Source organism: Phyllobates terribilis, unplaced genomic scaffold (genome assembly GCF_046119375.1).
Source record: "Phyllobates terribilis strain yellow unplaced genomic scaffold, ASM4611937v1 Scaffold_3__8_contigs__length_932513732, whole genome shotgun sequence".
Lineage (NCBI taxonomy): Eukaryota > Metazoa > Chordata > Amphibia > Anura > Dendrobatidae > Phyllobates > Phyllobates terribilis.
Window position 1 is genome coordinate 244,658,227 of NW_027362763.1, and position 12,555 is coordinate 244,670,781.

The following is a 12,555-nucleotide window of genomic DNA, read 5'->3' on the forward strand; positions in this document are numbered from 1 at the left end:
TTGGATCTGGTGTCCCTCATCATCCTCTTGACAATATCCCATAGATTCTCTATGGGGTTAAGGTCAGGCGAGTTTGCTGGCCAATCAAGCACCGTAATACTGTTGTTTTTAAACCAGGTATTGGTACTTTTGGCAGTGTGGACAGGTGCCAAGTCCTCCTGGAAAATGACATTTCCATCTCCAAAAAGCTTGTCGGCAGAGGGAAGCATGCAGTGCTCTAAAATTTCCTGGTAGACGGCTGCGCTGACTTTGGTCTTGATAAAACACAGTGGACCTACACCAGCAGATGACATGGCTCCCCAAACAATCACTGAATGTGGAAACTTCACACTAGACCTCAAACAGCTTGGATTGTCTGCCTCTCCACTCTTCCTCCAGACTCTGGGACTAGAGATGAGCGGTGTTCGACTCGAACTGTTCGCCAATCTCAAATTCGAGCTGTTTTGGGCGGTGTTGGAGCCATTCGACGAACTCAAACGATTTGAAAAAAATCCGGCTGTTCGAGGTTATGTTCGATAACTGTTCATGCACCAAAATCGTAACTGGATTTTTTCACAGTAATACTGATAATCAATGTTAATACACAGTTTGAGTGTACAGCGGGGCGGGGGGAGGGGCATGGGATGGATCTCTGCAGAAATAATGAAGATCTCCATTTTTTTTTCTCTTTCCCGCATTTACAGTGGGGAGGTGCAGTCTGTCAGCCTATCAGCAGTGCACACACGGAGCGAAGTGCTTTTTTTCACACAAGCAAGGGCATGTGTCATTGGCTGTGTATGTCACATGTCCTTGCCCTATAAGACCCAGCCATTTTCCCCGTTGCCACAATTTTCTCACTGCTGCAGCTGAGTGTTAGACGGTACTGCTGCTGCTGTTAGCGCTATATTGTGTAACTGTGAATTGCAAGCGAATTTTCTCTTAAATAGACAGAAAGGTTTAAGGAGTAGGGACTAGTTTGTAATTGCAGCCCTTTTGAGGGCTAGGTTACAGCAGTTCCTATCACTTTTAGCAGGCAGGTCTGTGCTCTTAAATAGACAGATAGGTTGGGAGTAGTGACTAGTTGTAATTCCAGCCCTTTTGAGGGCTAAATTACATCAGTTCCTATCACTTTTTGCCAGGCAGGTCTGTTTTAGTGCTGTGCAAGTGTTTTTCACAGCATTTGGCTAAATCTAGCTAAGCAAATCCTTTTGGGCTTCTTGCAGTGTGTGTTAGTCAGTGGAGTAGCCTATCTGTGTTGCAAGCTACACCACCTGTGTATGTAATACAAAATTTTTACTGCACCTAGCAAATGTAAAACCTTTTGGGCATATTAGCAGTGTGTGTTAGTCAGTGGAGTAGCCTATCAGTGTTGCAAGCTACACCACCTGTGTATGTAATAGAAATTTTTTACGCACCTAACCAAGTAAAACCTTTTGTGCATATTAGCAGTGTGTGTTAGTCAGTGGAGTAGCCTATCTGTGTTGCAAGCTACACCACCTGTGTATGTAATACAAATTTTTTACTGCACCTAGCCAAGTAAAACCTTTTGGGCATATTAGCAGTGTGTGTTAGTCAGTGGAGTAGCCTAACTGTGTTGCAAGCTACACCACCTGTGTATGTAATACAAATTTTTTACTGCACCTAGCCAAGTAAAACCTTTTGGGCATATTAGCAGTGTGTGTTAGTCAGTGGAGTAGCCTATCTGTGCTGCAAGCTACACCACCTGTGTATGTAATACAAATATTTTACTGCACCTAGCCAAGTAAAACCTTTTGGGCATATTAGCAGTGTGTGTAAGTCAGTGAAGTAGCCTATCTGTGTTGCAAGCTACACAACCTGTGTATGTAATACAATTTTTTTACTGCACCTAGCCAAGTAAAACCTTTTGGGCATGTTAGCAGTGTGTGGTACTCATTCTATTAGGCCAACTATACTAAGCTCCACCAGCTTTCAAATTACTAATAATTTTTAGCTGCATCTTGCCTGGAAAATAATATTGGGCCTATAGCAGTGTGTGGTACTCATTCTATTAGGCCATCTATACTAAGCTCCACCAGCTTTCAAATTACTAACAATTTTTAGCTGCATCTTGCCTGGAAAATAATTTTGGGCCTGTAGCAGTGTGTGGTACTCATTCTATTAGGCCATCTATACTAAGCTCCACCAGCTTTCAAATTACTAATAATTTTTAGCTGCATCTTGCTGGGAAAATCATTTTGGGCCTGTAGCAGTGTGTGGTACTCATTCTATTAGGCCATCTATACTAAGCTCCACCAGCTTTCAAATTCCTAATAATTTTTAGCTGCATCTTGCCTGGGAAATTATTTTGGGCCTGTAGCAGTGTGTGGTACTCATTCTATTAGGCCATCTATACTAAGCTCCACCAGCTTTCAAATTACTAATAATTTTTAGCTGCATCTTGCCTGGAAAATAATTTTGTGCCTGTAGCAGTGTGTGGTACTCATTCTATTAGGCCATCTATACTAAGCTCCACCAGCTTTCAAATTACTAATAATTTTTAGCTGCATCTTGCCTGGAAAATAATTTTGTGCCTGTAGCAGTGTGTGGTACTCATTCTATTAGGCCATCTATACTAAGCTCCACCAGCTTTCAAATTCCTAATAATTTTTAGCTGCATCTTGCTGGGAAAATTATTTTGGGCCTGTAGCAGTGTGTGGTACTCATTCTATTAGGCCATCTATACTAAGCTCCACCAGCTTTCAAATTCCTAATAATTTTTAGCTGCAGCTTGCCTGGAAAATTATTTTGGGCCTGTAGCAGTGTGTGGTGGTCATTCTATTAGGCCATCTATACTAAGCTCCACCAGCTTTCAAATTACTAACAATTTTTAGCTGCATCTTGCCTGGAAAATAATTTTGGGCCTGTAGCAGTGTGTGGTACTCATTCTATTAGGCCATCTATACTAAGCTCCACCAGCTTTCAAATTACTAATAATTTTTAGCTGCATCTTGCTGGGAAAATAATTTTGGGCCTGTAGCAGTGTGTGGTACTCATTCTATTAGGCCATCTATACTAAGCTCCACCAGCTTTCAAATTCCTAATAATTTTTAGCTGCATCTTGCCTGGAAAATTATTTTGGGCCTGTAGCAGTGTGTGGTACTCATTCTATTAGGCCATCTATACTAAGCTCCACCAGCTTTCAAATTCCTAATAATTTTTAGCTGCATCTTGCCTGGAAAATTATTTTGGGCCTGTAGCAGTGTGTGGTACTCATTCTATTAGGCCATCTATACTAAGCTCCACCAGCTTTCAAATTACTAATAACTTTTAGCTGCATCTTGCCTGGAAAATAATTTTGGGCCTGTAGCAGTGTGTGGTACTCATTCTATTAGGCCATCTATACTAAGCTCCACCAGCTTTCAAATTACTAATAATTTTTAGCTGCATCTTGCCTGGAAAATAATTTTGGGCCTGTAGCAGTGTGTGGTACTCATTCTATTAGGCCATCTATACTAAGCTCCACCAGCTTTCAAATTACTAATAATTTTTAGCTGCATCTTGCTGGGAAAATTATTTTGGGCCTGTAGCAGTGTGTGGTACTCATTCTATTAGGCCATCTATAATAAGCTCCACCAGCTTTCAAATTCCTAATAATTTTTAGCTGCATCTTGCCTGGAAAATAATTTTGGGCCTGTAGCAGTGTGTGGTACTCTTTCTATTAGGCCATCTATACTAAGCTCCACCAGCTTTCAAATTACTAATAATTTTTAGCTGAATCTTGCCTGGAAAATAATTTTGGGCCTGTAGCAGTGTGTGGTACTCATTCTATTAGGCCATCTATACTAAGCTCCACCAGCTTTCAAATTATTAATAATTTTTAGCTGCATCTTGCCGGGAAAATAATTTTGGGCCTGTAGCAGTGTGTGGTACTCATTCCATTAGGCCATCTATACTAAGCTCCACCAGCTTTCAAATTACTAATAATTTTTAGCAGCATCTTGCCTGGAAAATAATTTTGGGCTTGTAGCAGTGTTTGGTACTCATTTTATTAGGCCATCTATACCAAGCTCCACCACCTGTGTATCTAATAAAATTGATTTACTGCTGCTAAGCAAGCCAATCCTTTTTGGCTAGTACCACAATTTGGCTACTCAGCTCTGCTCGGTTTCCATCCATCGTTTTTTGTGCAAACAACTTCAAAGTTGTCAATTAGTTAACCACCAAAATGAGTGGCAAAAGGCCTGCTGTTGGTGGAAAGGGGAATAGGCGTGTTGGGAAGGGAAAAAAGGTTGTGTCCGTGGGGTAAGTGTTAAAGCAACAGTAACATTTGCAGAAGAAAGACCATCTTCCAGCCAAACTAAGATGTCTACTTCTTTTTGTGGACAATATGATACGATCCCTTTCTTATGGCCACGCCCATCGCTACAAATTCCAGATGAGGCACAAAAACAGGAGGTGCTTCAACGGATATCAAGTGCTCCTTTAAGTGGGCTCTCCTCCACCTCAACTTCAACATCACAAATACTCCAGTCCTCAGAGGTATCACCCCAATCGCACTTGCTTCCTCACAGCTCCCAAGTCTCCAGCTGCCCGTCTGAGTATGGGGTAGAACAGATGGTTGAGTCTGCAGAGCTGTTTACTCATACTATAGCCTGGGAATCAGAGGTCGGCTCCAGAGCTTCTGTGAATCCAGACAAGGAAATGATCTGCACTGATGCCCAGAATCTTTATGAGTCGGTTCCAGGACCAGACACAGAAGGTTCTGAGCATAATGTAGACCCTCTTTCCCAAACTGTAACTCCTGTTGGTGGAGACAATGAGGAAGACGATGATGAGACTCAAATACCTGATTGGAGTGACAACTTGAGTTTTTTGTCAGGGCAGGAAGAGGTTGGCTCTGAGGACGACGGGTGTGAGAACACACAGGGTGATGATGACGAGGTAGCAGATCCCACTTACTGTCAAACCACAGTCAGCCAGTCGATGAGGTCAGCAGAGGAGGTGGAGGAGGATGCTAGTGACGACGAGGTCAGGTTGCGCCTCCCTGGACAGAGACGTAGTACTGGAAGCACGTCAACAACTGCATCCTCAAACACAACTCTGCCTCTGACCACAAGTCGTGGTGGCTCTTCAGGTCGCATGGGTGCTAAGCCTTGCATAGCCTGGGCATTTTTTCAGATCAATAAGGATGACCCAACTCATGTTATCTGTAACATTTGTCACCAAAAGCTTAGTAGAGGCCAAAAAATCCATAGTTTGAGTACTTCATGCATGAACCGTCACATGGATATGAAGCATAAGTTGCAGTGGGAAGCTCACTGTGCTACAATGCGGCCTAGCGGGCCGGGCCAACCACCATCTGCCCCATCTGTGTCATTCTTGGGAGACTAAAAGCTTCAGGATTTTGGAAAATCACCTCACCAACCATTTTAAGCAACTCTGGGACAATTGATGCCACTTAAGTGGTGTCTGCGCCACAATTTTGGGAAAAAATGGAGACTCTTTTTGGAGTCCCCTTGCTGTGTTTTACATGACGTTGCCATTGTCAATTCCAGGTGGGTAGGGTCTCTCCCCCCCCTTTTAACAGTAAGAAACTACATACACTATGGCTTGGGGTAACACAGATGGTTGAGTCTGAAGAGCTGTTTACTCATACTATAGCCTGGGAATCAGAGGTCTGCTCCAAAGCTTCAGTGTCTGCTAGTCAGCGGAGTAGCCAACGCCTGTAGATCTAATTACAATTTTTTTTTTCAAATTCAAGTTTTTTTTTATTTTTGTGTTGAAAAAGTACAAGAAAATACAATATACATAGTAAAAGGGGTAGTATAACTATAAATCTATGCATAACGACAGTACATTGGGGGGTACAGGGAGGGTTTTCCATCAATATCCAGATCAAGAATGTATTTTTCCATATGAAAGATAGAGAGAGAGCGAGCGGACCATGGCAGACCACCAATCAATAGAGTGCGATTATGATCATTGTTGTGCCAACATCACGGATAACTTTAGTTGGGGGCTAGATGGTAGGCGTCAGAGTTTTGCAAATCAATCCAATCCCTCCAAATCACACAGTATCTATCAACATCAGCCGATGAGATGGCAATCAAATGCTCCATCCTATTAAGGAGGGAGATCTCCGCAAACCATTCCTCCACAGTGGGTGGGTCTCTGCTTTTCCAGTGTCGTGGGATGACATTCTTAGCCGCCTGTATTAGGTAGCCTATTGATGACATTTTATAACTATGTTTACTTATTGGTAACATTGATAAAAGGAGGGCTTCTATGTGTGACATTGTCCCTTCCCCCTCCCCACATCTCCAACATCTATCTGAGACCACTGGATACCATCTTTGAAGGACTGCTGGTACCCGGTACCATCTAGAGATAATTTTGAAGGAGGTTTCCTGAGCTTTGGACCCTATTGAGGTTTTATGTGTTAGGAAGAAACATTTATCCCATTTTGAGTCAGAGAAGGACTTCCCCAGTTCCCTTTTCCATGCACCGCAGAATCCTGGCCTATTGTCAGTTACCTGGGCAATGAGGAGATCATACAGTAGGGAGATGGAGTGTGTAGGGGGTGACAATGATAGGCTCAATTTTTCAAAGTTTGCGAGATCTCTATGAAGATGTGTGCACTTCTTCACAGTTGAATAGAAGTGTTGTAACTGGCTATATTCAAAATTAGCCTTCGGGGAAGTGGCTCTTCCCTGTAACAAGTCATTGAGGGGGAGCAGCGAAGTATTGGAGATGACATGAGAAAATAATATCGGATGGGATTTATTCGAACCGAGAAATCTATTTGCAGATAGTCCTGGTGGGAAATCTGGATTATCTGAAATCGGGAGCAAGGGGCCCTGGCGGTCGATTGAGGATAAGCTTTTTTTTTGGGATCTCAAAGCCAAAGCAGTGGCATAAGTACTATATGACATGAGGCCAAGAGAGGGGACAATTAAATGGGCGCACTATGGGAGAGTGGTAAGAGCTTTAGGACAAATGGATTGAGCTATTTTGACCCACAATTTCCCCTCCAAATGATGGAAGAAGTCCAGGATTCTAGCGTGTACTGCTGCCATGTAATACCTTCTGCAATCCGGAAGGCTAAGGCCCCCCTTTTGTTTGTGTCTGATCAGAACGTCCCCCCGAATGAGTGGACGCCCACTTGCCCAGATAAATCTGCAAAAGCTACTGCGTAGTCTTTTCCAAAAATTTGAGGGAATTACCACGGGAATGGTTTGGAAGAGGTATAAGAGTTTAGGTAGGACGTTCATTTTTAGTATATTTATTCTGCCGAGCCAGGAAAAATCCTTCACCGTCCAAGAAGTAAGAGCTTTATGGAGTTGTTCAATAAAGGGCCCAAAATTAAGATAAAATAGACGGGAGAGGTCTCTATGAATACGAATTCCTAAGTATTTGATACCCTGTGAGGGCCAGCCAAAGGGAAAGTTGGACTGGATGGAATCCTGTATGGATTTGGGGAGGGAGACATCGAGGGCCTCAGACTTCGCTACATTGATTTTAAAATTTGACCATGTACCAAAGTGATCTATTTCATCCATAACAGCAGTGATGGATATATGTGGTTGAGTGATATATACTAGGACATCATCAGCAAATGCAGAGCACTTGTACTCGGTGCCTCCCACCTCAATCCACCTAATATTGGGGTTATCGTGAATTGATGAGAGCAGGTGCTCCATCACTAGGATGTATAAGAGAGGGGACAGAGGACATCCCTGCCTGGTCCCATTCGTGATTATGAAAGGTGATGATAATGTTCCATTTATCTTCAGCCTAGCTGACGGATTGCGATACAGGGCCATGATTTTGGCTATAAAAGGGTCCCCTACCCCAAGCTTTTTAAGAGAATAATATATGGCGTGCCAGGAGACTCTATGGAATGCTTTCTCAGCATCCAACGATAGTATCTAATTACAAATTTTTAACTGCATCTAGCCCAAGCAATACTTTTGGCCTAGTAGCAGTGTCTGCTAGTCAGCGGATTAACCCAGCTGTTAAGCAAGCTACACCACCTGTAGTTTGGACACTTAATTGTTTCAAAGGAAATGCTTCGGGTCCCCGGGACACTCAGTGAAGAGCATCGGGGAGGCACCTCAAGGCACAGGGGCTGGGACTGGCGGTAGGACGCCTTGTGGTGGACCGCCAAGCTCGATCCTTATAAAAGCATTTTAACTGCAGCAGCTTTAGTGGACGCTACTGGAGCTGGAATTACCGTGGCTGCTGGCATGAGACTTGCCCTCCAATAGATTCTTGTAAAAGGATTTAAAGTGTACTCATTCAAATTAGAGAGACAATTTAAATTCAAAAGATTAGACCTGCCTCCACTGCAGGGGGGCTCGCTTGACCCACCAGTGGACAGGCACCAGTATTGGGAGAGGGGGGCTGGCCGTCAGGGTCCACCGCAGCTCTGGCACAAACCCGGCGACATGGAGGTCGCATGGACAGGAACGGACTGGCCGTATCGGCTTCGCACTTTTTTGGTTTTAGAAGGGCATGACATGCCTATATCTGTGTCTCCCCCTCCTTTTACTCCTTCACCTCTTTTCTTTTCGCATGACTATATGTACTTGTCACTTTTCCATGTGTTAGTTGTGTCTTCTGAGCAGTTTGTCAGCTTTTGGACACCTTTGAAGTGTTTTCTATGTGTTTCTATGTGTTTTTGTTTGCCTGCCATTGGTTTTAACGGTGTTCGACTGTGTTCGACGAACAATTTGACGAACAGTTCGGAGACCATACGGGTGTTCGACGAACCGAACCGAACTCGAACACTACGGAGGTGGCTCAACACTATCTGGGACCTTGATTTTCAAATGAAATGCAAAATTTACTTTCATCTGAAAACAACGCCTTGGACCACTGAGCATCAGTCCAGGTCTTTTTCTCCTTGGCCCAGGTAAGACGCTTCTGGTGTTATCTATTGGTCATGAGTGGCTTGACACAAGGAATGCAACACTTGTAGCCCATATACTGGATACGTCTTTGTGGGGTGACTATTGATGCAATGACTCCAGCAGCAGTCCACTCCTTGTGAATTCTCCCAAATTTTTGAATGGCCTTTTCTTAACAATCCTTTCAAGGCTGCGGTTATCCTGGATGCTTGTGCACCTTTTCCTACCACAGTTTTTCCTTCCACTCAACTTTTCCATTAATATGCTTGGATACAGCACTCTGAACAGCAAACTTCTTTAGAAATGACCTTTTGTGGCTTACCCTCCTTGTGGAGTGTGTCAATGACTGCCTTTTAGACATCTGTCAAGTCAGCAGTCTTCTCCATGATTGTGGAGCCTACTGAAACAGACTAAGGGACCTTTTTAAATGCTTAGGGTGCCTTTGCAGGTGTTTTGTGTTAATTATTCTAATTTACTGAGATAATGACTTTTGTGTTTTCATTGGCTGTAAGCCATAATCATCAACATTAACAGAAATAAACACTTGAAATAGATCACTCTGTTTGTAATGATTTATATATAATATATCAGTTTCACTTTTTGTATTGAAGAACTGAAATAAATTAACTTTTTGATGATATTCTAATTTAGTGAGAAGCACTTGTATATACGTCGATATTGTTTCAATAAAAACTTGAGTTCGTCATGCAAAAAACAAGCCCTCATACAGGTTTATCGACTGAAAATTAAAACATTTATGGTTTTCAGAGAAAGGCGACACAAACCACATTTTTATTAATCTGTCTCGGTTCCATGTCCGGGCCCTGCTCCATTGCTTAATTGTCACCACTTTGCTGTGGTCAACACCTGATTTTACAAGTTTCTTGGTGAACTCCAGAGACATTATAAGCCAACGCATTTCAAGACTGTTTCAGACACCCATGTGTCTTAGAGTATTGTGTAAGCTTTATAGCCAGTTAATTTGTGCCTTGGTGTTTGTCTCAACAACCAAATCTATAAGCTGGCAATTATCTCTACAAACTTCTTTTTGTTTCTTCACTCTGAATTTACTCCCTGGCTCAAACCTGCTGCTAACCCTTCATCTGCTGTAAGCATAATGATTCAGCCACAACAAACTCTACAAAATAGTTTACCTGTTCATTGCAGTCAGCAGATATCCATTTGCTTGTGTTACCCTTCATCTGCTGTAAGCAAAACAAACTCTTGCTCTAGAGTAGTTCATACTGAAAATGCTGCTACAAAACCTGAACTTACTATACTTTCTCATCTTCTGGTATTTTCTGCCCTACTTGACTGCTTGCTGTCCAAGTCCTCATGGTTCCACATGTCTTCCGACAAGTCGTGCCCGCTGTCCCTTAGTTTCCTGTCTGTGTTGTTTACTCTGACATGCAGCTGTACCTGTCTACACATGCCGTGTTTCTCAGTATTCCTGCAGTGCCTGCCTGTACTTGTCAATTCCATCTAGTCTTGGCCATTCCATCTACCTGCCCCTTTGGGGGTCACCTGCCGTGCGTCTAAGGTCCGTCCTGGAGTAGCCCCTGGCATCCATCTGGAGCCAGGTCTTACTCCACCATCAGAGGCTCTAGTGAAGAGTCAGGTGTTCGCCTAGTCATGCCCCTCCAGGCTTTCCTCAGTCCACGGCACAGTTGTTCCACTACCACGGTTGTTACAATAAGTAAAACTACAGCAGATAAGATACTATTTTGGAGTTAAATGCACAAAAGATATTGAAAAATGTCGTCTTAAGTGCATTTAAATGGAACAACAGTAGTAATAGGACAGCACGGTGGCTCAGTGGTTAGCACTGCAGCCTTGAAGCCCTGGGGTCCTGGGTGCATATCCCACCAAGGACAACATCTGCAAGGAGTTTGCATGTTCTCCTTGTGTTTGCGTGGGTTTCCTCCGGGTCCTCCGGTTTCCTCCCAAACTACAAAGACATACTGACAGGGAATTTAGATTGTGAGCCCCAAAAGGGAAAGCAATGATAATGTCTGTAAAGCGCTGCAGAATATATTGGCGCTATATAAAAAATAAAGATTATTTTTATTAAATAAAGATTATTATTATAGTATTCTTTATTTTTAGTCCTACTACTTGTCACTTTTTAGATTTGTTTTACAAAGTTTTCCCCTTCAACTTAATTAAAAAAATCCTGTCACCAGACCAAAAGTCTGACCAAAGTCAGACCAAAAGTATTTGTTCTTATTTTATTCCTCGATGAGTATTATTTTTATTTTTCAAACCTGTCATATCGCTCCAGAGATATTGACCTTTCTATTTAGTGATTTAATGCTATTTCTTTTGATCTTTACCAAGGGGGCGTTGCTCACAGGGTAACACTGCATATCAGCCTAAAGGCACTCGCCAAAGAATCCTGGAAGCACTGCCCCTTTGGTAGAGGATATAAGAATCCTTACAAAAATAACATCCTTATTCCTTACCATTATAGCCGAGAGTACAGTCACAGCGTTGCGTAGTGCAATACTGTAGAACTTCTTAATTGCTGGTATGTTTGTGTCTTGGTTAATAGCAACAATGAAGAGACTAATAATATTGTTTTTTATACAACTATTTTGTTGTGTCTTGTGATCATAAAGAGCTTGACATTTGTAATAGCATTTCCTCCAACTGGTTACGTGTATATACAGACCAACAGATGTACACATCTAAACAATGTGTTTCTACGACTTAATTATGTCATTCATGATGAATTCAGTATGTTAAAGACTGACTAAATCCATAAAAGGAAGCAAAATAATCTTTTGCAATGGTCATTGTTTAAAATGCAAGTGAAAACTCAATGTGTCAGCGCAAATGATAAACAATACAACACAGTGCTATGCCAATATTTATGTAGATACAGTCCATTTCCACAACATAATTAGCGAACTCTAATAAGCAACAAATCAGATTTTCAAAGATAAATGACCTGGAATTACAATATATTTCCTCTAGAAAGCAAACAACCTTTTAGCTACAAGCGATAGGCTAGTTTACAATATCTATCTTAAATTGTTAGCAGTACACTAATGGACAGCAGAGATGTGGAAGTATAGTATCATGCTTTCTTCTTAGTCAAGATTCTACAGCTTCCAAGGCTGAGCTAGAAACTTTTTGGAGAATGCTGCAAATAAAATTTTGTTTTAAATATTATGATAACATTTACAAATAAAAGCAATAATTGAATGATGTGAAAAATATGACAGACTTTTGACCTTAAAATGTACTTGTGATGTTATACAAAAAAAGAAGAAAAACATGCCACCACCCTCCACAAGTTTAAACAGCATTTAGTGTACATATCAGTCTGAAATGTCTAAGAATGATCTCAATTCTCATGCTCTGTAACTTGCCATCCACTTTATTTGAATGGGCCTTTCCTCTTCACCAGCATTCTATCAGCACTATAGGTGCAGGGACTTCCTTTCCTTCTCCTTCCATCACACATTGAACATGATGTTGTTGCATGGCTTGCTGCCACACAATGAAAGCCCACCTCTCCATTATTCCTGCATGCAGTATAAAAAAAGGAGCAAAAAAGACCAGTCATGTAACTAATCTTGGTGTCTCTGCGGGTAGAGACAGATTGCAGATGACATCAGGAGTGGACAAAAGGGAGAAACTTAGGGACTAGCAATTACTAGTGCTTTTTGAGCTGAACAAGTCATTTGGGGTCAATTATGCT